General features: G+C 34.6%; 5 non-coding genes across 5 annotated transcripts; all 5 read right to left on the bottom strand.

The window, feature by feature from the left end:
- Positions 1–2,662: 2,662 nt before the first annotated feature.
- Positions 2,663–2,738, bottom strand: TRNAR-CCU (transfer RNA arginine (anticodon CCU)). Its single transcript has one exon. It is a non-coding gene; the product is annotated as a tRNA-Arg (tRNA).
- Positions 2,739–3,671: 933 nt separating this feature from the next.
- TRNAR-CCU (transfer RNA arginine (anticodon CCU)) lies at positions 3,672–3,744 on the bottom strand. Its single transcript has one exon. It is a non-coding gene; the product is annotated as a tRNA-Arg (tRNA).
- Positions 3,745–4,651: 907 nt separating this feature from the next.
- TRNAR-CCU (transfer RNA arginine (anticodon CCU)) lies at positions 4,652–4,724 on the bottom strand. The gene has a single exon. It is a non-coding gene; the product is annotated as a tRNA-Arg (tRNA).
- Positions 4,725–5,578: 854 nt separating this feature from the next.
- Positions 5,579–5,654, bottom strand: TRNAR-CCU (transfer RNA arginine (anticodon CCU)). The gene has a single exon. It is a non-coding gene; the product is annotated as a tRNA-Arg (tRNA).
- Positions 5,655–6,516: 862 nt separating this feature from the next.
- TRNAR-CCU (transfer RNA arginine (anticodon CCU)) lies at positions 6,517–6,589 on the bottom strand. The gene has a single exon. It is a non-coding gene; the product is annotated as a tRNA-Arg (tRNA).
- Positions 6,590–21,264: the final 14,675 nt, after the last annotated feature.

The following is a 21,264-nucleotide window of genomic DNA, read 5'->3' on the forward strand; positions in this document are numbered from 1 at the left end:
CTATTGCAAAAAATCAATTTGATGCAACTGCTTTACCTACAGTATGTTAATCTTTTCCATTGTTGTTTTGTTGGCTGACTGAAGGAAGATATGCAGTGCATTTGAACCAAAGCAGATGTGTGCTGACAACTTAAATTCACAATCATGTTTGTGTTTTTTCTTAGTTTCTTTCTTTCTTTCTTTCTTTCTTTCTTTCTTTCTTTCTTTCTTCCATCCTTTGTAATATCATATTAAATATTAAGGTAGAAGATTATAATCAATGTATAATGACATAAGAAAAAGGAAAAAAACTGTAAACAAAACTGCTCCAGGTGAGGCTTGAATTCACAACCTTGATATTGCTCAACAGATACTGTCTTATAAGTACCACGCTCTGACCAATTGCACCACTGGAGCACTTTGCAGCATAAAACAGTTATGCTAGATGTGGATTTTATTCAATACAATCAGTACAGTCATAAGAATTTAAAACGAAAATAATTTTTGGTGATGAATGATGAGCAACAAAGGATCATGCATGCCAGATGGCACTTGAATAAGCTTTCCACAGTGATAGAAAAGTAAACAAAAAAAACACAACAATGTTATAATAAATGTCATTTTTAGCTTCTGTGGTCATGTTTTTGCAATCTAAACACTACAAGAATGCTGTACAGTTGAAGCAAGGATAAGATATCAACTCTAGTGACGACACAGCTGCTTTAATGAGTTCCACCCCAGATAGGACTTGAACCCACAATCCCTGTTTTCGGAGGCCAGTGCCTTATCCATTAGGCCACTGGTGCTTACTGACTTTCTTTGTCAAGACTGATAGGTTTTAATAGTCAATTATTTATTTTTGAGAAAAAGTGAAGCTGTTTCCTGTGTTCTTTGCATTACCAAGTCCAGCATGAAATGTGCTGGTACTATCCAGAGCTGCCAGTATGGATTATCATGCTCTATTGCAAAAAATCAATTTGATGCAACTGCTTTACCTACAGTATGTTAATCTTTTCCATTGTTGTTTTGTTGGCTGACTGAAGGAAGATATGCAGTGCATTTGAACCAAAGCAGATGTGTGCTGACAACTTAAATTCACAATCATGTTTGTGTTTTTTCTTAGTTTCTTTCTTTCTTTCTTTCTTTCTTTCTTTCTTTCTTTCTTTCTTTCTTTCTTTCTTTCTTTCTTTCTTTCTTTCTTTCTTTCTTTCTTTCTTTCTTCCATCCTTTGTAATATCATATTAAATATTAAGGTAGAAGATTATAATCAATGACTAATGACATAAGAAAAAGGAAAAAAACTGTAAACAAAACTGCTTCAGGTGAGACTTGAATTCACAACCTTGATATTGCTCAACATATACTGTCTTATAAGTACCACGCTCTGACCAATTGCACCACTGGAGCACTTTGCAGCATAAAACAGTTATGCTAGATGTGGATTTTATTCAATACAATCAGTACAGTCATAAGAATTTAAAAAGAAAATCATTTTTGGTGATGAATGATGAGCAACAAAGGATCATGCATGCCAGATGGCACTTGAATAAGCTTTCCACAGTGATAGAAAAGTAAACAAAAAAAACACAACAATGTTATAATAAATGTCATTTTTAGCTTCTGTGGTCATGTTTTTGCAATCTAAACACTACAAGACTGTTGTACAGTTGAAGCAAGGATAAAATATCAACTCTAGTGACGACACAGCTGCTTTAATGAGTTCCACCCCAGATGGGACTTGAACCCACAATCCCCGGCTTAGGAGGTAAGTGCCTTATCCATTAGGCCACTGGGGCTTACTGACTTTCTCATTCAAGACTGATAGGTTTTTAATAGTCAATTATTTATTTTTGAGAAAAAGTGAAGCTGTTTACTGTGTTCTTTGCATTACCAAGTCCAGCATGAAATGTGCTGGTACTATCCAGAGCTGCCAGTATGGATTATCATGCTCTATTGCAAAAAATCAATTTGATGCAACTGCTTTACCTACAGTATGTTAATCTTTTCCATTGTTGTTTTGTTGGCTGACTGAAGGAAGATATGCAGTGCATTTGAACCAAAGCAGATGTGTGCTGACAACTTAAATTCACAATCATGTTTGTGTTCTTTCTTTCTTTCTTTCTTTCTTTCTTTCTTTCTTTCTTTCTTTCTTTCTTTCTTTCTTTCTTTCTTTCTTTCTTTCTTCCATCCTTTGTAATATCATATTAAATATTAAGGTAGAAGATTATAATCAATGACTAATGACATAAGAAAAAGGAAAAAAACTGTAAACAAAACTGCTCCAGGTGAGGCTTGAATTCACAACCTTGATATTGCTCAACAGATACTGTCTTATAAGTACCAGGCTCTGACCAATTGCACCACTGGAGCACTTTGCAGCATAAAACAGTTATGCTAGATGTGGATTTTATTTAATACAATCAGTACAGTCATAAGAATTTAAAAAGAAAATCATTTTTGGTGATGAATGATGAGCAACAAAGGATCATGCATGCCAGATGGCACTTGAATAAGCTTTCCACAGTGATAGAAAAGTAAACAAAAAAAACACAACAATGTTATAATAAATGTCATTTTTAGCTTCTGTGGTCATGTTTTTGCAATCTAAACACTACAAGACTGTTGTACAGTTGAAGCAAGGATAAAATATCAACTCTAGTGACGACACAGCTGCTTTAATGAGTTCCACCCCAGATGGGACTTGAACCCACAATCCCTGGCTTAGGAGGCCAGTGCCTTATCCATTAGGCCACTGGGGATTACTGACTTTCTCACTCAAGACTGATAGGTTTTTAATAGTCAATTATTTATTTTTGAGAAAAAGTGAAGCTGTTTACTGTGTTCTTTGCATTACCAAGTCCAGCATAAAATGTGCTGGTACTATCCAGAGCTGCCAGTATGGATTATCATGCTCTATTGCAAAAAATCAATTTGATGTAACTGCTTTACCTACAGTATGTTAATCTTTACCATTGTTGTTTTGTTGGCTGACTGAAGGAAGATATGCAGTGCATTTGAAAAAAGCAGATGTGTGCTGACAACTTAAATTCACAATCAAGTTTGTGTTTTTTCTTTCTTTCTTTCTTTCTTTCTTTCTTTCTTTCTTTCTTTCTTTCTTTCTTTCTTTCTTTCTTTCTTTCTTTCTTTCTTTCTTTCTTTCTTCCTTTCTTTCTTTCTTTCTTTCTTTCTTCCATCCTTTGTAATATCATATTAAATATTAAGGTAGAAGATTATAATCAATGACTAATGACATAAGAAAAAGGAAAAAACTGTAAACAAAACTGCTTCAGGTGAGACTTGAATTCACAACCTTGACATTGCTCAACAGATACTGTCTTATAAGTACCACGCGCTGTCCAATTGCACCACTGGAGCACTTTGCAGGATAAAACAGTTATGCTAGATGTGGATTTTATTCAATACAATCAGTACAGTCATAAGAATTTAAAAAGAAAATCATTTTTGGTGATGAATGATGAGCAACAAAGGATCATGCATGCCAGATGGCACTTGATTAAGCTTTCCACAGTGATAGAAAAGTAAAAAAAAAAAACCACAACAATGTTATAATAAATGTAATTTTTAGCTTCTGTGGTCATGTTTTTGCAATCTAAACACTACAAGACTGTTGTACAGTTGAAGCAAGGATAAAATATCAACTCTAGTGACGACACAGCTGCTTTAATGAGTTCCACCCCAGATGAGACTTGAACCCACAATCTCTGGCTTAGGAGGCCAGTGCCTTATCCATTAGGCCACTGGGGCTTACTGACTTTCTCACTCAAGACTGATAGGTTTTTAATAGTCAATTATTTATTTTTGAGAAAAAGTGAAGCTGTTTACTGTGTTCTTTGCATTACCAAGTCCAGCAAGAAATGTGCTGGTACTATCCAGAGCTGTCAGTATGGATTATCATGCTATATTGCAAAAAATCTATTTGATGCAACTGCTTTACCAACAGTGTGTTAATCTTTTCAATTGCTGTTTTGTTGGCTGACTGAAGGAAGATTTGCAGTGCATTTGATCCAAAGCAGATGTGTGCTGACAACTTAAATTCACAATCATATTTGTGTTTTTTCTTTCTTTCTTTCTTTCTTTCTTTCTTTCTTTCTTTCTTTCTTTCTTTCTTTCTTTCTTTCTTTCTTTCTTTCTTTCTTTCTTTCTTTCTTCCATCCTTTGTAATATCATATTAAATATTAAGGTAGAAGATTATAATCAATGACTAATGACATAAGAAAAAGGAAAAAAAACTGTAAACAAAACTGCTTCAGGTGAGACTTGAATTCACAACCTTGATATTGCTCAACATATACTGTCTTATAAGTACCACGCTCTGACCAATTGCACCACTGAAACACTTTGCAGCAAAAAACAGGTATGCTAGATGTGGATTTTATTCAATACAATCAGTACAGTCATAAGAATTTAAAAAGAAAATCATTTTTGGTGATGAATGATGAGCAACAAAGGATCATGCATGCCAGATGGCACTTGAATAAGCTTTCCACAGTGATAGAAAAGTAAACAAAAAAAACACAACAATGTTATAATAAATGTCATTTTTAGCTTCTGTGGTCATGTTTTTGCAATCTAAACACTACAAGACTGTTGTACAGTTGAAGCAAGGATAAAATATCAACTCTAGTGACGACACAGCTGCTTTAATGAGTTCCACCCCAGATGGGACTTGAACCCACAATCCCTGGCTTAGGAAGCCAGTGCCTTATCCATTAGGCCACTGGGGCTTACTGACTTTCTCCTTCATGACTGATAGGTTTTTAATAGTCAATTATTTATTTTTGAGAAAAAGTGAAGCTGTTTACTGTGTTCTTTGCATTACCAAGTCCAGCATGAAATGTGCTGGTACTATCCAGAGCTGCCAGTATGGATTATCATGCTCTATTGCAAAAAATCAATTTGATGCAACTGCTTTACCTACAGTATGTTAATCTTTTCCATTGTTGTTTTGTTGGCTGACTGAAGGAAGATATGCAGTGCATTTGAACCAAAGCAGATGTGTGCTGACAACTTAAATTCACAATCATGTTTGTGTTTTTTCTTTCTTTCTTTCTTTCTTTCTTTCTTTCTTTCTTTCTTTCTTCCATCCTTTGTAATATCATATTAATATTAAGGTAGAAGATTATAATCAATGACTAATGACATAAGAAAAAGGAAAAAAACTGTAAACAAAACTGCTTCAGGTGTGACTTGAATTCACAACCTTGACATTGCTCAACAGATACTGTCTTATAAGTACCACGCGCTGTCCAATTGCACCACTGGAGCACTTTGCAGCATAAAACAGTTATGCTAGATGTGGATTTTATTCAATACAATCAGTACAGTCATAAGAATTTAAAAAGAAAATCATTTTTGGTGATGAATGATGAGCAACAAAGGATCATGCATGCCAGATGGCACTTAAATAAGCTTTCCACAGTGATAGAAAAGTAAACAAAGAAACCACAACAATGTTATAATAAATGTCATTTTTAGCTTCTGTGGTCATGTTTTTGCAATCTAAACACTACAAGACTGTTGTACAGTTGAAGCAAGGATAAAATATCAACTCTAGTGACAACACAGCTGCTTTAATGAGTTCCACCCCAGATGGGACTTGAACCCACAATCCCTGGCTTAGGAGGCCAGTGCCTTATCCATTAGGCCACTGGGGATTACTGACTTTCTCATTCAAGACTGATAGGTTTTTAATAGTCAATTATTTATTTTTGAGAAAAAGTGAAGCTGTTTACTGTGTTCTTTGCATTACCAAGTCCAGCATAAAATGTGCTGGTACTATCCAGAGCTGCCAGTATGGATTATCATGCTCTATTGCAAAAAATCAATTTGATGCAACTGCTTTACCTACAGTATGTTAATCTTTTCCATTGTTGTTTTGTTGGCTGACTGAAGGAAGATATGCAGTGCATTTGAACCAAAGCAGATGTGTGCTGACAACTTAAATTCACAATCATGTTTGTGTTTTTTCTTTCTTTCTTTCTTTCTTTCTTTCTTTCTTTCTTTCTTTCTTTCTTCCATCCTTTGTCATATCATATTAATATTAAGGTAGAAGATTATAATCAATGACTAATGACATAAGAAAAAGGAAAAAAACTGTAAACAAAACTGCTTCAGGTGAGACTTGAATTCACAACCTTGACATTGCTCAACAGATACTGTCTTATAAGTACCACGCGCTGTCCAATTGCACCACTGGAGCACTTTGCAGGATAAAACAGTTATGCTAGATGTGGATTTTATTCAATACAATCAGTACAGTCATAAGAATTTAAAAAGAAAATCATTTTTGGTGATGAATGATGAGCAACAAAGGATCATGCATGCCAGATGGCACTTGATTAAGCTTTCCACAGTGATAGAAAAGTAAAAAAAAAAAACCACAACAATGTTATAATAAATGTAATTTTTAGCTTCTGTGGTCATGTTTTTGCAATCTAAACACTACAAGACTGTTGTACAGTTGAAGCAAGGATAAAATATCAACTCTAGTGACGACACAGCTGCTTTAATGAGTTCCACCCCAGATGAGACTTGAACCCACAATCTCTGGCTTAGGAGGCCAGTGCCTTATCCATTAGGCCACTGGGGCTTACTGACTTTCTCACTCAAGACTGATAGGTTTTTAATAGTCAATTATTTATTTTTGAAAAAAAGTGAAGCTGTTTACTGTGTTCTTTGCATTACCAAGTCCAGCAAGAAATGTGCTGGTACTATCCAGAGCTGTCAGTATGGATTATCATGCTATATTGCAAAAAATCTATTTGATGCAACTGCTTTACCAACAGTGTGTTAATCTTTCAATTGCTGTTTTGTTGGCTGACTGAAGGAAGATTTGCAGTGCATTTGATCCAAAGCAGATGTGTGCTGACAACTTAAATTCACAATCATATTTGTGTTTTTTCTTTCTTTCTTTCTTTCTTTCTTTCTTTCTTTCTTTCTTTCTTTCTTTCTTTCTTTCTTTCTTTCTTTCTTTCTTTCTTCCATCCTTTGTAATATCATATTAAATATTAAGGTAGAAGATTATAATCAATGACTAATGACATAAGAAAAAGGAAAAAAACTGTAAACAAACATGCTCCACGTGAGGCTTGAATTCACAACCTTGACATTGCTCAACAGATACTGTCTTATAAGTACCACGCTCTGACCAATTGCACCACTGGAGCACTTTGCAGCATAAAACAGTTATGCTAGATGTGGATTTTATTCAATACAATCAGTACAGTCATAAGAATTTAAAAAGAAAATCATTTTTGGTGATGAATGATGAGCAACAAAGGATCATGCATGCCAGATGGCACTTGAATAAGCTTTCCATATTGATAGAAAAGTTAAAAAAAAACAACAACAATGTTATAATAAATGTAAATTTTTAGCTTCCGTGGTCATGTTTTTGCAATCTAAACACTACAAGAATGCTGTACAGTTGAAGCAAGGATAAGATATCAACTCTAGTGATGACACAGCTGCTTTAATGAGTTCCACCCCAGATAGGACTTGAACCCACAATCCCTGTTTTCAGAGGCCAGTGCCTTATCCATTAGGCCACTGGTGCTTACTGACTTTCTTTGTCAAGACTGATAGGTTTTAATAGTCAATTATTTATTTTTGAGAAAAAGTGAAGCTGTTTACTGTGTTCTTTGCATTACCAAGTCCAGCATGAAATGTGCTGGTACTATCCAGAGCTGCCAGTATGGATTATCATGCTCTATTGCAAAAAATCAATTTGATGCAACTGCTTTACCTACAGTATGTTAATCTTTTCCATTGTTGTTTTGTTGGCTGACTGAAGGAAGATATGCAGTGCATTTGAACCAAAGCAGATGTGTGCTGACAACTTAAATTCACAATCATGTTTGTGTTTTTTCTTAGTTTCTTTCTTTCTTTCTTTCTTTCTTTCTTTCTTTCTTTCTTTCTTTCTTTCTTTCTTTCTTTCTTTCTTTCTTTCTTTCTTTCTTCCATCCTTTGTAATATCATATTAAATATTAAGGTAGAAGATTATAATCAATGACTAATGACATAAGAAAAAGGAAAAAAACTGTAAACAAAACTGCTCCAGGTGAGGCTTGAATTCACAACCTTGATATTGCTCAACAGATACTGTCTTATAAGTACCACGCTCTGACCAATTGCACCACTGGAGCACTTTGCAGCATAAAACAGTTATGCTAGATGTGGATTTTATTCAATACAATCAGTACAGTCATAAGAATTTAAAAAGAAAATCATTTTTGGTGATGAATGATGAGCAACAAAGGATCATGCATGCCAGATGGCACTTGAATAAGCTTTCCATATTGATAGAAAAGTAAAAAAAAAAACACAACAATGTTATAATAAATGTCATTTTTTAGCTTCCGTGGTCATGTATTTGCAATCTAAACACTACAAGAATGCTGTACAGTTGAAGCAAGGATAAGATATCAACTCTAGTGACGACACAGCTGCTTTAATGAGTTCCACCCCAGATAGGACTTGAACCCACAATCCCTGTTTTCGGAGGCCAGTGCCTTATCCATTAGGCCACTGGTGCTTACTGACTTTCTTTGTCAAGACTGATAGGTTTTAATAGTCAATTATTTATTTTTGAGAAAAAGTGAAGCTGTTTACTGTGTTCTTTGCATTACGAAGTCCAGCATGAAATGTGCTGGTACTATCCAAAGCTGCCAGTATGGATTATCGTGCTCTATTGCAAAAAATCAATTTGATGCAACTGCTTTACCTACAGTATGTTAATCTTTTCCATTGTTGTTTTGTTGGCTGACTGAAGGAAGATATGCAGTGCATTTGAACCAAAGCAGATGTGTGCTGACAACTTAAATTCACAATCATGTTTGTGTTTTTTCTTAGTTTCTTTCTTTCTTTCTTTCTTTCTTTCTTTCTTTCTTTCTTTCTTCCATCCTTTGTAATATCATATTAAATATTAAGGTAGAAGATTATAATCAATGACTAATGACATAAGAAAAAGGAAAAAAACTGTAAACAAAACTGCTCCAGGTGAGGCTTGAATTCACAACCTTGATATTGCTCAACAGATACTGTCTTATAAGTACCACGCTCTGACCAATTGCACCACTGGAGCACTTTGCAGCATAAAACAGTTATGCTAGATGTGGATTTTATTCAATACAATCAGTACAGTCATAAGAATTTAAAAAGAAAATCATTTTTGGAGATGAATGATGAGCAACAAAGGATCATGCATGCCAGATGGCACTTGAATAAGCTTTCCATATTGATAGAAAAGTAAAAAAAAAAACCACAACAATGTTATAATAAATGTCATTTTTTAGCTTCCGTGGTCATGTTTTTGCAATCTAAACACTACAAGAATGCTGTACAGTTGAAGCAAGGATAAGATATCAACTCTAGTGACAACACAGCTGCTTTAATGAGTTCCACCCCAGATAGGACTTGAACCCACAATCCCTGTTTTCGGAGGCCAGTGCCTTATCCATTAGGCCACTGGTGCTTACTGACTTTCTTTGTCAAGACTGATAGGTTTTAATAGTCAATTATTTATTTTTGAGAAAAAGTGAAGCTGTTTACTGTGTTCTTTGCATTACGAAGTCCAGCATGAAATGTGCTGGTACTATCCAGAGCTGCCAGTATGGATTATCATGCTCTATTGCAAAAAATCAATTTGATGCAACTGCTTTACCTACAGTATGTTAATCTTTTCCATTGTTGTTTTGTTGGCTGACTGAAGGAAGATATGCAGTGCATTTGAACCAAAGCAGATGTGTGCTGACAACTTAAATTCACAATCATGTTTGTGTTTTTTCTTAGTTTCTTTCTTTCTTTCTTTCTTTCTTTCTTTCTTTCTTTCTTTCTTTCTTTCTTTCTTTCTTTCTTTCTTCCATCCTCTGTAATATCATATTAAATATTAAGGTAGATGATTATAATCAATGACTAATGACATAAGAAAAAGGAAAAAAACTGTAAACAAAACTGCTCCAGGTGAGGCTTGAATTCACAACCTTGATATTGCTCAACAGATACTGTCTTATAAGTACCACGCTCTGACCAATTGCACCACTGGAGCACTTTGCAGCATAAAACAGTTATGCTAGATGTGGATTTTATTCAATACAATCAGTACAGTCATAAGAATTTAAAAAGAAAATCATTTTTGGTGATGAATGATGAGCAACAAAGGATCATGCATGCCATATGGCACTTGAATAAGCTTTCCACAGTGATAGAAAAGTAAAAAAAACACAACAATGTTATAATAAATGTCATTTTTAGCTTCTGTGGTCATGTTTTTGCAATCTAAACACTACAAGACTGTTGTACAGTTGAAGCAAGGATAAAATATCAACTCTAGTGACAACACAGCTGCTTTAATGAGTTCTAACCCAGATGGGACTTGAACCCACAAACCCTGGCTTAGGAGGACCAGTGCCTTATCCATTAGGCCACTGGGGCTTACTGACTTTCTCCTTCAAGACTGATAGGTTTTTAATAGTCAATTATTTATTTTTGAGAAAAAGTGAAGCTGTTTACTGTGTTCTTTGCATTACCAAGTCCAGCAAGAAATGTGCTGGTACTATCCAGAGCTGTCAGTATGGATTATCATGCTATATTGCAAAAAATCTATTTGATGCAACTGCTTTACCAACAGTGTGTTAATCTTTTCAATTGCTGTTTTGTTGGCTGACTGAAGGAAGATATGCAGTGCATTTGAACCAAAGCAGATGTGTGCTGACAACTTAAATTCACAATCATGTTTGTGTTTTTTCTTTCTTTCTTTCTTTCTTTCTTTCTTTCTTTCTTTCTTTCTTTCTTTCTTTCTTTCTTTCTTTCTTCCTTTGTAATATCATATTAAATATTAAGGTAGAAGATTATAATCAATGACTAATGACATAAGAAAAAGGAAAAAAACTGTAAACAAAACTGCTTCAGGTGAGACTTGAATTCACAACCTTGACATTGCTCAACAGATACTGTTTTATAAGTAACACACCCTGTCCAATTGCACCACTGGAGCACTTTGCAGCATAAAACAGTTATGCTAGATGTGGATTTTATTCAATACAATCAGTACAGTCATAAGAATTTAAAAAGAAAATCATTTTTGGTGATGAATGATGAGCAACAAAGTATCATGCATGCCAGATGGCACTTGAATAAGCTTTCCACAGTGATAGAAAAGTAAACAAAAAACCCACAACAATGTAATAATAAATGTCATTTTTAGCTTCTGTGGTCATGTTTTTGCAAACTAACACTACAAGACTGTTGTACAGTTGAAGCAAGGATAAAATATCAACTCTAGTGACGACACAGCTGCTTTAATGAGTTCCACCCCAGATGGGACTTGAACCCACAATCCTTGGTTTAAGAGGCCAGTGCCTTATCCAAAGGGCCACTGGGGCTTACTGACTTTCTCCTTCAAAACTGATAGGTTTTTAATAGTCAATTATTTATTTTTGAGAAAAATTGAAGCTGTTTACTGTGTTCTTTGCATTACCAAGACCAGCATGAAATGTGCTGGTACTATCCAGAGCTGCCAGTATGGATTATCATGCTCTATTGCAAAAAATCAATTTGATGCAACTGCTTTACCTACAGTATGTTAATCTTTTCCATTGTTGTTTTGTTGGCTGACTGAAGGAAGATATGCAGTGCATTTGAACCAAAGCAGATGTGTGCTGACAACTTAAATTCACAATCATGTTTGTGTTTTTTCTTAGTTTCTTTCTTTCTTTCTTTCTTTCTTTCTTTCTTTCTTTCTTTCTTTCTTTCTTCCATCCTCTGTAATATCATATTAAATATTAAGGTAGATGATTATAATCAATGACTAATGACATAAGAAAAAGGAAAAAAACTGTAAACAAAACTGCTCCAGGTGAGGCTTGAATTCACAACCTTGATATTGCTCAACAGATACTGTCTTATAAGTACCACGCTCTGACCAATTGCACCACTGGAGCACTTTGCAGCATAAAACAGTTATGCTAGATGTGGATTTTATTCAATACAATCAGTACAGTCATAAGAATTTAAAAAGAAAATCATTTTTGGAGATGAATGATGAGCAACAAAGGATCATGCATGCCAGATGGCACTTGAATAAGCTTTCCATATTGATAGAAAAGTAAAAAAAAAAACCACAACAATGTTATAATAAATGTCATTTTTTAGCTTCCGTGGTCATGTTTTTGCAATCTAAACACTACAAGAATGCTGTACAGTTGAAGCAAGGATAAGATATCAACTCTAGTGACGACACAGCTGCTTTAATGAGTTCCACCCCAGATAGGACTTGAACCCACAATCGCTGTTTTCGGAGGCCAGTGCCTTATCCATTAGGCTACTGGTGCTTGCTGACTTTCTTTGGCAAGACTGATAGGTTTTAATAGTCAATTATTTATTTTTGAGAAAAAGTGAAGCTGTTTACTGTGTTCTTTGCATTACCAAGTCCAGCATGAAATGTGCTGGTACTATCCAGAGCTGCCAGTATGGATTATCATGCTCTATTGCAAAAAATCAATTTGATGCAACTGCTTTACCTATAGTATGTTAATCTTTTCCATTGTTGTTTTGTTGGCTTTCTGAAGGAAGATATGCAGTGCATTTGAACCAAAGCAGATGTGTGCTGACAACTTAAATTCACAATCATGTTTGTGTTTTTTCTTTCTTTCTTTCTTTCTTTCTTTCTTTCTTTCTTTCTTTCTTTCTTTCTTTCTTTCTTTCTTTCTTTCTTTCTTTCTTTCTTTCTTTCTTCCATCCTTTGTAATATCATATTAAATATTAAGGTAGAAGATTATAATCAATGACTAATGACATAAGAAAAAGGAAAAAAACTGTAAACAAAACTGCTCCAGGTGAGGCTTGAATTCACAACCTTGATATTGCTCAACAGATACTGTCTTATAAGTACCACGCTCTGACCAATTGCACCACTGGAGCACTTTGCAGCATAAAACAGTTATGCTAGATGTGGATTTTATTCAATACAATCAGTACAGTCATAAGAATTTAAAAAGAAAATCATTTTTGGTGATGAATGATGAGCAACAAAGGATCATGCATGCCATATGGCACTTGAATAAGCTTTCCACAGTGATAGAAAAGTAAACAAAAAACCCACAACAATGTTATAATAAATGTCATTTTTAGCTTCTGTGGTCATGTTTTTGCAATCTAAACACTACAAGACTGTTGTACAGTTGAAGCAAGGATAAAATATCAACTCTAGTGACAACACAGCTGCTTTAATGAGTTCTAACCCAGATGGGACTTGAACCCACAAACCCTGGCTTAGGAGGACCAGTGCCTTATCCATTAGGCCACTGGGGCTTACTGACTTTCTCCTTCAAGACTGATAGGTTTTTAATAGTCAATTATTTATTTTTGAGAAAAAGTGAAGCTGTTTACTGTGTTCTTTGCATTACCAAGTCCAGCATGAAATGTGCTGGTACTATCCAGAGCTGCCAGTATGGATTATCATGCTCTATTGCAAAAAATCAATTTGATGCAACTGCTTTACCTACAGTATGTTAATCTTTTCCATTGTTGTTTTGTTGGCTGACTGAAGGAAGATATGCAGTGCATTTGAACCAAAGAAGATGTGTGCTGACAACTTAAATTCACAATCATGTTTGTGTTTTTTCTTTCTTTCTTTCTTTCTTTCTTTCTTTCTTTCTTTCTTTCTTTCTTTCTTTCTTTCTTTCTTTCTTTCTTTCTTTCTTTCTTTCTTCCATCCTTTGTAATATCATATTAAATATTAAGGTAGAAGATTATAATCAATGAATAATGACATAAGAAAAAGGAAAAAAACTGTAAACAAAACTGCTCCAGGTGAGGCTTGAATTCACAACCTTGATATTGCTCAACAGATACTGTCTTATAAGTAACACGCTCTGACCAATTGCACCACTGGAGCACTTTGCAGCATAAAACAGTTATGCTAGATGTGGATTTTATTCAATACAATCAGTACAGTCATAAGAATTTAAAAAGAAAATCATTTTTGGTGATGAATGATGAGCAACAAAGGATCATGCATGCCAGATGGCACTTGAATAAGCTTTCCACAGTGATAGAAAAGTAAAAAAAAAAAACACAACAATGTTATAATAAATGTCATTTTTAGCTTCTGTGGTCATGTTTTTGCAATCTAAACACTACAAGACTGTTGTACAGTTGAAGAAAGGATAAAATATCAACTCTAGTGACGACACAGCTGCTTTAATGAGTTCTAACCCAGATGGGACTTGAACCCACAAACCCTGGCTTAGGAGGACCAGTGCCTTATCCATTAGGCCACTGGGGCTTACTGACTTTCTCCTTCAAGACTGATAGGTTTTTAATAGTCAATTATTTATTTTTGAGAAAAAGTGAAGCTGTTTACTGTGTTCTTTGCATTACCAAGTCCAGCATGAAATGTGCTGGTACTATCCAGAGCTGCCAGTATGGATTATCATGCTCTATTGCAAAAAATCAATTTGATGCAACTGCTTTACCTACAGTATGTTAATCTTTTCCATTGTTGTTTTGTTGGCTGACTGAAGGAAGATATGCAGTGCATTTGAACCAAAGCAGATGTGTGCTGACAACTTAAATTCACAATCATGTTTGTGTTTTTTCTTTCTTTCTTTCTTTCTTTCTTTCTTTCTTTCTTTCTTTCTTTCTTTCTTTCTTCCTTTGTAATATCATATTAAATATTAAGGTAGAAGATTATAATCAATGACTAATGACATAAGAAAAAGGAAAAAAACTGTAAACAAAACTGCTTCAGGTGAGACTTGAATTCACAACCTTGACATTGCTCAACAGATACTGTCTTATAAGTAACACACGCTGTCCAATTGCACTACTGGAGCACTTTGCAGCATAAAACAGTTATGCTAGATGTGGATTTTATTCAATACAATCAGTACAGTCATAAGAATTTAAAAAGAAAATCATTTTTGGTGATGAATGATGAGCAACAAAGGATCATGCATGCCAGATGGCACTTGAATATGCTTTCCACAGTGATAGAAAAGTAAACAAAAAACCCACAACAATGTAATAATAAATGTCATTTTTAGCTTCTGTGGTCATGTTTTTGCAAACTAACACTACAAGACTGTTGTACAGTTGAAGCAAGGATAAAATATCAACTCTAGTGACGACACAGCTGCTTTAATGAGTTCCACCCCAGATGGGACTTGTACCCACAATCCCTGGTTTAGGAGGCCAGTGCCTTATCCAAAGGGCCACTGGGGCTTACTGACTTTCTCCTTCAAAACTGATAGGTTTTTAATAGTCAATTATTTATTTTTGAGAAAAAGTGAAGCTGTTTACTGTGTTCTTTGCATTACCAAGTCCAGCATGAAATGTGCTGGTACTATCCAGAGCTGCCAGTATGGATTATCATGCTCTATTGCAAAAAATCAATTTGATGCAACTGCTTTACCTACAGTATGTTAATCTTTTACATTGTTGTTTTGTTGGCTGACTGAAGGAAGATATGCAGTGCATTTGAACCAAAGCAGATGTGTGCTGACAACTTAAATTCACAATCATGTTTGTGTTTTTTCTTTCTTTCTTTCTTTCTTTCTTTCTTTCTTTCTTTCTTTCTTTCTTTCTTTCTTTCTTTCTTTCTTTCTTTCTTTCTTTCTTTCTTTCTTTCTTTCTTCCATCCTTTGTAATATCATATTAAATATTAAGGTAGAAGATTATAATCAATGACTAATGACATAAGAAAAAGGAAAAAAAACTGTAAACAAAACTGCTTCAGGTGAGACTTGAATTCACAACCTTGATATTGCTCAAAAAATACTGTCTTATAAGTACCACGCTCTGACCAATTGCACCACTGGAGCACTTTGCAGCATAAAACAGTTATGCTAGATGTGGATTTTATTCAATACAATCAGTACAGTCATAAGAATTTAAAAAGAAAATCATTTTTGGTGATGAATGATGAGCAACAAAGGATCATGCATGCCAGATGGCACTTGATTAAGCTTTCCACAGTGATAGAAATGTAAACAAAAAAACCACAACAATGTTATAATACATGTTATTTTTAGCTTCTGTGGTCATGTTTTTGCAATCTAAACACTACAAGACTGTTGTACAGTTGAAGCAAGGATAAAATATCAACTCTAGTGACGACACAGCTGCTTTAATGAGTTCCACCCCAGATGGGACTTGAACCCACAATCTCTGGCTTAGAAGGCTTTATCCATTAGGCCACTGGGGCTTACTGACTTTCTCCTTCAAAACTGATAGGTTTTTAATAGTCAATTATTTATTTTGAGAAAAAGTGAAGCTGTTTACTGTGTTCTTTGCATTACCAAGTCCAGCATGAAATGTGCTGGTACTATCCAGAGCTGCCAGTATGGATTATCATGCTCTATTGCAAAAAATCAATTTGATGCAACTGCTTTACCTACAGTATGTTTATCTTTTCCATTGTTGTTTTGTTGGCTGACTGAAGGAAGATAAGCAGGGAATTTGAACCATAGCAGATGTGTGCAGACAACTTAAATTCACAATCATGTTTGTGTTTTTTCTTTCTTTCTTTCTTTCTTTCTTTCTTTCTTTCTTTCTTTCTTTCTTTCTTTCTTTCTTTCTTTCTTTCTTTCTTTCTTTCTTCCATCCTTTGTAATATCATATTAAATATTAAGGTAGAAGATTATAATCAATGACTAATGACATAAGAAAAAGGAATAAAACTGTAAACAAAACTGCTCCAGGTGAGGCTTGAATTCACAACCTTGATATTGCTCAACATATACTGTCTTATAAGTACCGCGCTCTGACCAATTGCACCACTGGAGCACTTTGCAGCATAAGACAGTTATGCTAGATGTGGATTTTATTCAATACAATCAGTACAGTCATAAGAATTTTAAAAAAAAATCATTTTTGGTGATGAATGATGAGCAACAAAGGATCATGCATGCCAGATGGCACTTGAATAAGCTTTCCATATTGATAGAAAAGTAAAAAAAAAAAAACACAACAATGTTATAATAAATGTCATTTTTTAGCTTCCGTGGTCATGTTTTTGCAATCTAAACACTACAAGAATGTTGTACAGTTGAAGCAAGGATAAGATATCATTTCTAGTGACGACACAGCTGCTTTAATGAGTTCCACCCCAGATAGGACTTGAACCCACAATCCCTGTTTTAGGAGGTCAGTGCCTTATCCATTAGGCCACTGGTGCTTACTGACTTTCTTTGTCAAGACTGATAGGTTTTTAATAGTCAATTATTTATGTTTGAGAAAAAGTGAAGCTGTTTACTGTGTTCTTTGCATTACCAAGTCCAGCATGAAATGTGCTGGTACTATCCAGAGCTGCCAGTATGGATTATCATGCTCTATTGCAAAAAATCAATTTGATGCAACTGCTTTACCTACAGTATGTTAATCTTTTCCATTGTTGTTTTGTTGGCTGACTGAAGGAAGATAAGCAGGGAATTTGAACCAAAGCAGATGTGTGCTGACAACTTAAATTTACAATCATATTTGTGTTTTTTCTTTCTTTCTTTCTTTCTTTCTTTCTTTCTTTCTTTCTTTCTTTCTTTCTTTCTTTCTTTCTTTCTTTCTTTCTTTCTTTTTTTCTTTCTTTCTTTCTTTCTTCCATCCTTTGTAATATCATATTAAATATTAAGGTAAAAGATTATAATCAATGACTAATGACATAAGAAAAAGGAAAAAAACTGTAAACAAAACTGCTCCAGGTGAGGCTTGAATTCACAACCTTGATATTGCTCAACAGATACTGTCTTATAAGTACCACGCTCTGACCAATTGCACCACTGGAGCACTTTGCAGCATAAAACAGTTATGCTAGATGTGGATTTTATTCAATACAATCAGTGCAGTCATAAGAATTTAAAAAGAAAATCATTTTTGGTGTTGAATGATGAGCAACAAAGGATCATGCATGCCAGACGGCACTTGAATAAGCTTTCCACAGTGATAGAAAAGTAAAAAAAAAAACCTACAACAATGTTATAATAAATGTCATTTTTAGCTTCTGTGGTCATGTTTTTGCAATATAAACACTACAAGACTGTTGTACAGTTGAAGCAAGGATAAAATATCAACTATAGTGACGACACAGCTGCTTTAATGAGTTCCACCCCCGATAGGACTTGAACCCACAATCCATGTTTTAGGAGGCCAGTGCCTTATCCATTAGGCCACTGGTGCTTACTGCCTTTCTCATTCAAGACTGATAGGTTTTTAATAGTCAATTATTTATGTTTGAGAAAAAGTGAAGCTGTTTACTGTGTTCTTTGCATTACCAAGTCCAGCAAGAAATGTGCTGGTACTATCCAGAGCTGTCAGTATGGATTATCATGCTATATTGCAAAAAATCTATTTGTTGCAACTGCTTTACCAACAGTGTGTTAATCTTTTCAATTGCTGTTTTGTTGGCTGACTGAAGGAAGATATGCAGTGCATTTGAACCAAAGCAGATGTGTGCTGACAACTTAAATTCACAATCATATTTGTGTTTTTTTCTTTCTTTCTTTCTTTCTTTCTTTCTTTCTTTCTTTCTTTCTTTCTTTCTTTCTTTCTTTCTTCCATCCTTTGTAATATCATACTAAATATTAAGGTAGAAGATTATAATCAATGACTGACATAAGAAAAAGGAAAAAAACTGTAAACAAACATGCTCCAGGTGAGACTTGAATTCACAACCTTGACATTGCTCAACAGATACTTTCTTATAAGTACCACGCACTGTCCAATTGCACCACTGGAGCACTTTGCAGCATAAAACAGTTATGCTAGATGTGGATTTTATTCAATACAATCAGTACAGTCATAAGAATTTAAAAAGAAAATCATTTTTGGTGATGAATGATGAGCAACAAAGGATCATGCATGCCAGATGGCACTTGAATAAGCTTTCCACAGTGATAGAAAAGTTAAAAAAAAACCACAACAATGTTACAATAAATGTCATTTTTAGCTTCTGTGGTCATGTTTTTGCAATCGAAACACTACAAGACTGTTGTACAGTTGAATCAAGGATAAAATATCAACTCTAGTGATGACACAGCTGCTTTAATGACTTCTACCCCAGTTAGGACTTGAACCCACAATCCCTTTCTTAGGAGGCCAGTGCCTTATCCATTAGGCCACTGGTGCTTACTGATGTTCTCATTCAAGACTGATAGGTTTTTAATAGTCAATTATGTATTTTTGAGAAAAAGTGAAGCTGTTTACTGTGTTCTTTGCATTACCAAATCCAGCAAGAAATGTGCTGGTGCTATGCAGAGCTGTCAGTATGGATTATCATGCTATATTGCAAAAAATCTATTTGATGCAACTGCTTTACCACCAGTGTGCTAATATTTTTGATTGCTGTTTTGTTGGCTGACTGAAGGAAGATATGCAGTGCATTTGAACCAAAGCAGACGTGTGCTGACAACTGAAATTCACAATCATGTTTGTGTTTTGTCTTTCTTTCTTTCTTTCTTTCTTTCTTTCTTTCTTTCTTTCTTTCTTTCTTTCTTTCTTTCTTTCTTTCTTTCTTTCTTTCTTTCTTTCATTCTTCCATCTTTTGTAATATCATATTAAATATTAAGGTAGAAGATTATAATCAATGACTAATGACATAAGAAAAAGGAAAAAAACTGTAAACAAAGCTGCTCCAGGTGAGGCTTGAATTCACAAACTCGACATTGCTCAACAGATACTGTCTTATAAGTACCATGCGCTGACCAATTGCACCACTGGAGCACTTAGCAGCTAAAAACGGTTATGCTAGATGTGGATTTTATTCAATACAATCAGTACAGTCATAAGAATTTAAAAAGAAAATCATTCTTGGTGATGAATGATGAGCAACAAAGGATCATGCATGCCAGATAGCAATTGAATTAGCTGTCCACAGTGATAGAAAAGTAAAAAAAAAATCACAACAATGTTATAATAAATGTCATTTTTTAGCTTCTGTGGTCATTTTTTATTGCAATCTAAACACTACAAGACTGTTGTACAGTTGAATCAAGGATAAAATATCAACTCTAGTGATGCCGCAGCTGCTTTAATGACTTCCACCCCAGTTAGGACTTGAACCCTCAATTCCTGGCTTAGGAGGCCAGTGCCTTATCCATTAGGCCACTGTGGCTTACTGATGCTCTCATTCAAGACTGATAGGTTTTTAATAGTCAATTATGTATTTTTGAGAAAAAGTGAAGCTTTTTACTGTGTTCTTTGCATTACCAAATCTAGCAAGAAATGTGCTGGTACTATCCAGAGCTGTCAGTATGGATTATCATGCTATATTGCAAAAAATCTATTTGATGCAACTGCTTTACCATCAGTGTGTTAATCTTTTCGATTGCTGTTTTGTTGGCTGACTGAAGGAAGATATGCAGTGCATTTGAACCAAAGCAGATGTGTGCTGACAACTTACATTCATAATCATGTTTGTGTTTTTTCTTTCTTTCTTTCTTTCTTTCTTTCTTTCTTTCTTTCTTTCTTTCTTTCTTTCTTTCTTTCTTTCTTTCTTTCTTTCTTTCTTCCATCCTTTGTAATATCATATTAAATATTAAGGTAGAAGATTATAATCAATGACTAATGACATAAGAAAAAGGAAAAAAACTGTAAACAAAAATGCTCCAGGTGAGGCTTGAATTCACAACCTTGATATTGCTCAACAGATACTGTCTTATAAGTACCACGCTCTGACCAATTGCACCACTGGAGCACTTTGCAGCATAAAACAGTTATGCTAGATGTGGATTTTATTCAATACAATCAGTACAGTCATAAGAATTTAAAAAGAAAATCATTTTTGGTGATGAATGATGAGCAACAAAGGATCATGCATGCCAGATGGCACTTGAATAAGCTTTCCACAGTGATAGAAAAGTAACAAAAAAACCACAACAATGTTATAATAAATGTCATTTTTAGCTTCTGTGGTCATGTTTTTGCAATCTAAACACTACAAGACTGTTGTACAGTTGAAGCAAGGATAAAATATCAACTCAGCTGCTTTAATGAGTTCCACCCCAGATGGGACTTGAACCCACAATCCCCGGCTTAGGATGCCAGTGCCTTATGCATTAGGCTACTGGGGCTTACTGACTTTCTCATTCAAGACTGATAGGTTTTTAATAGTCAATTATTTATTTTTGAGAAAAAGTGAAGCTGTTTACTGTGTTCTTTGCATTACCAAGTCCAGCATGAAATGTGCTGGTACTATCCAGAGCTGCCAGTATGGATTATCATGCTCTATTGCAAAAAATCAATTTGATGCAACTGCTTTACCTACAGTATGTTAAT

The sequence above is a fragment of the Pseudophryne corroboree genome, unplaced genomic scaffold (genome assembly GCF_028390025.1).
Source record: "Pseudophryne corroboree isolate aPseCor3 unplaced genomic scaffold, aPseCor3.hap2 scaffold_129, whole genome shotgun sequence".
NCBI lineage: Eukaryota > Metazoa > Chordata > Amphibia > Anura > Myobatrachidae > Pseudophryne > Pseudophryne corroboree.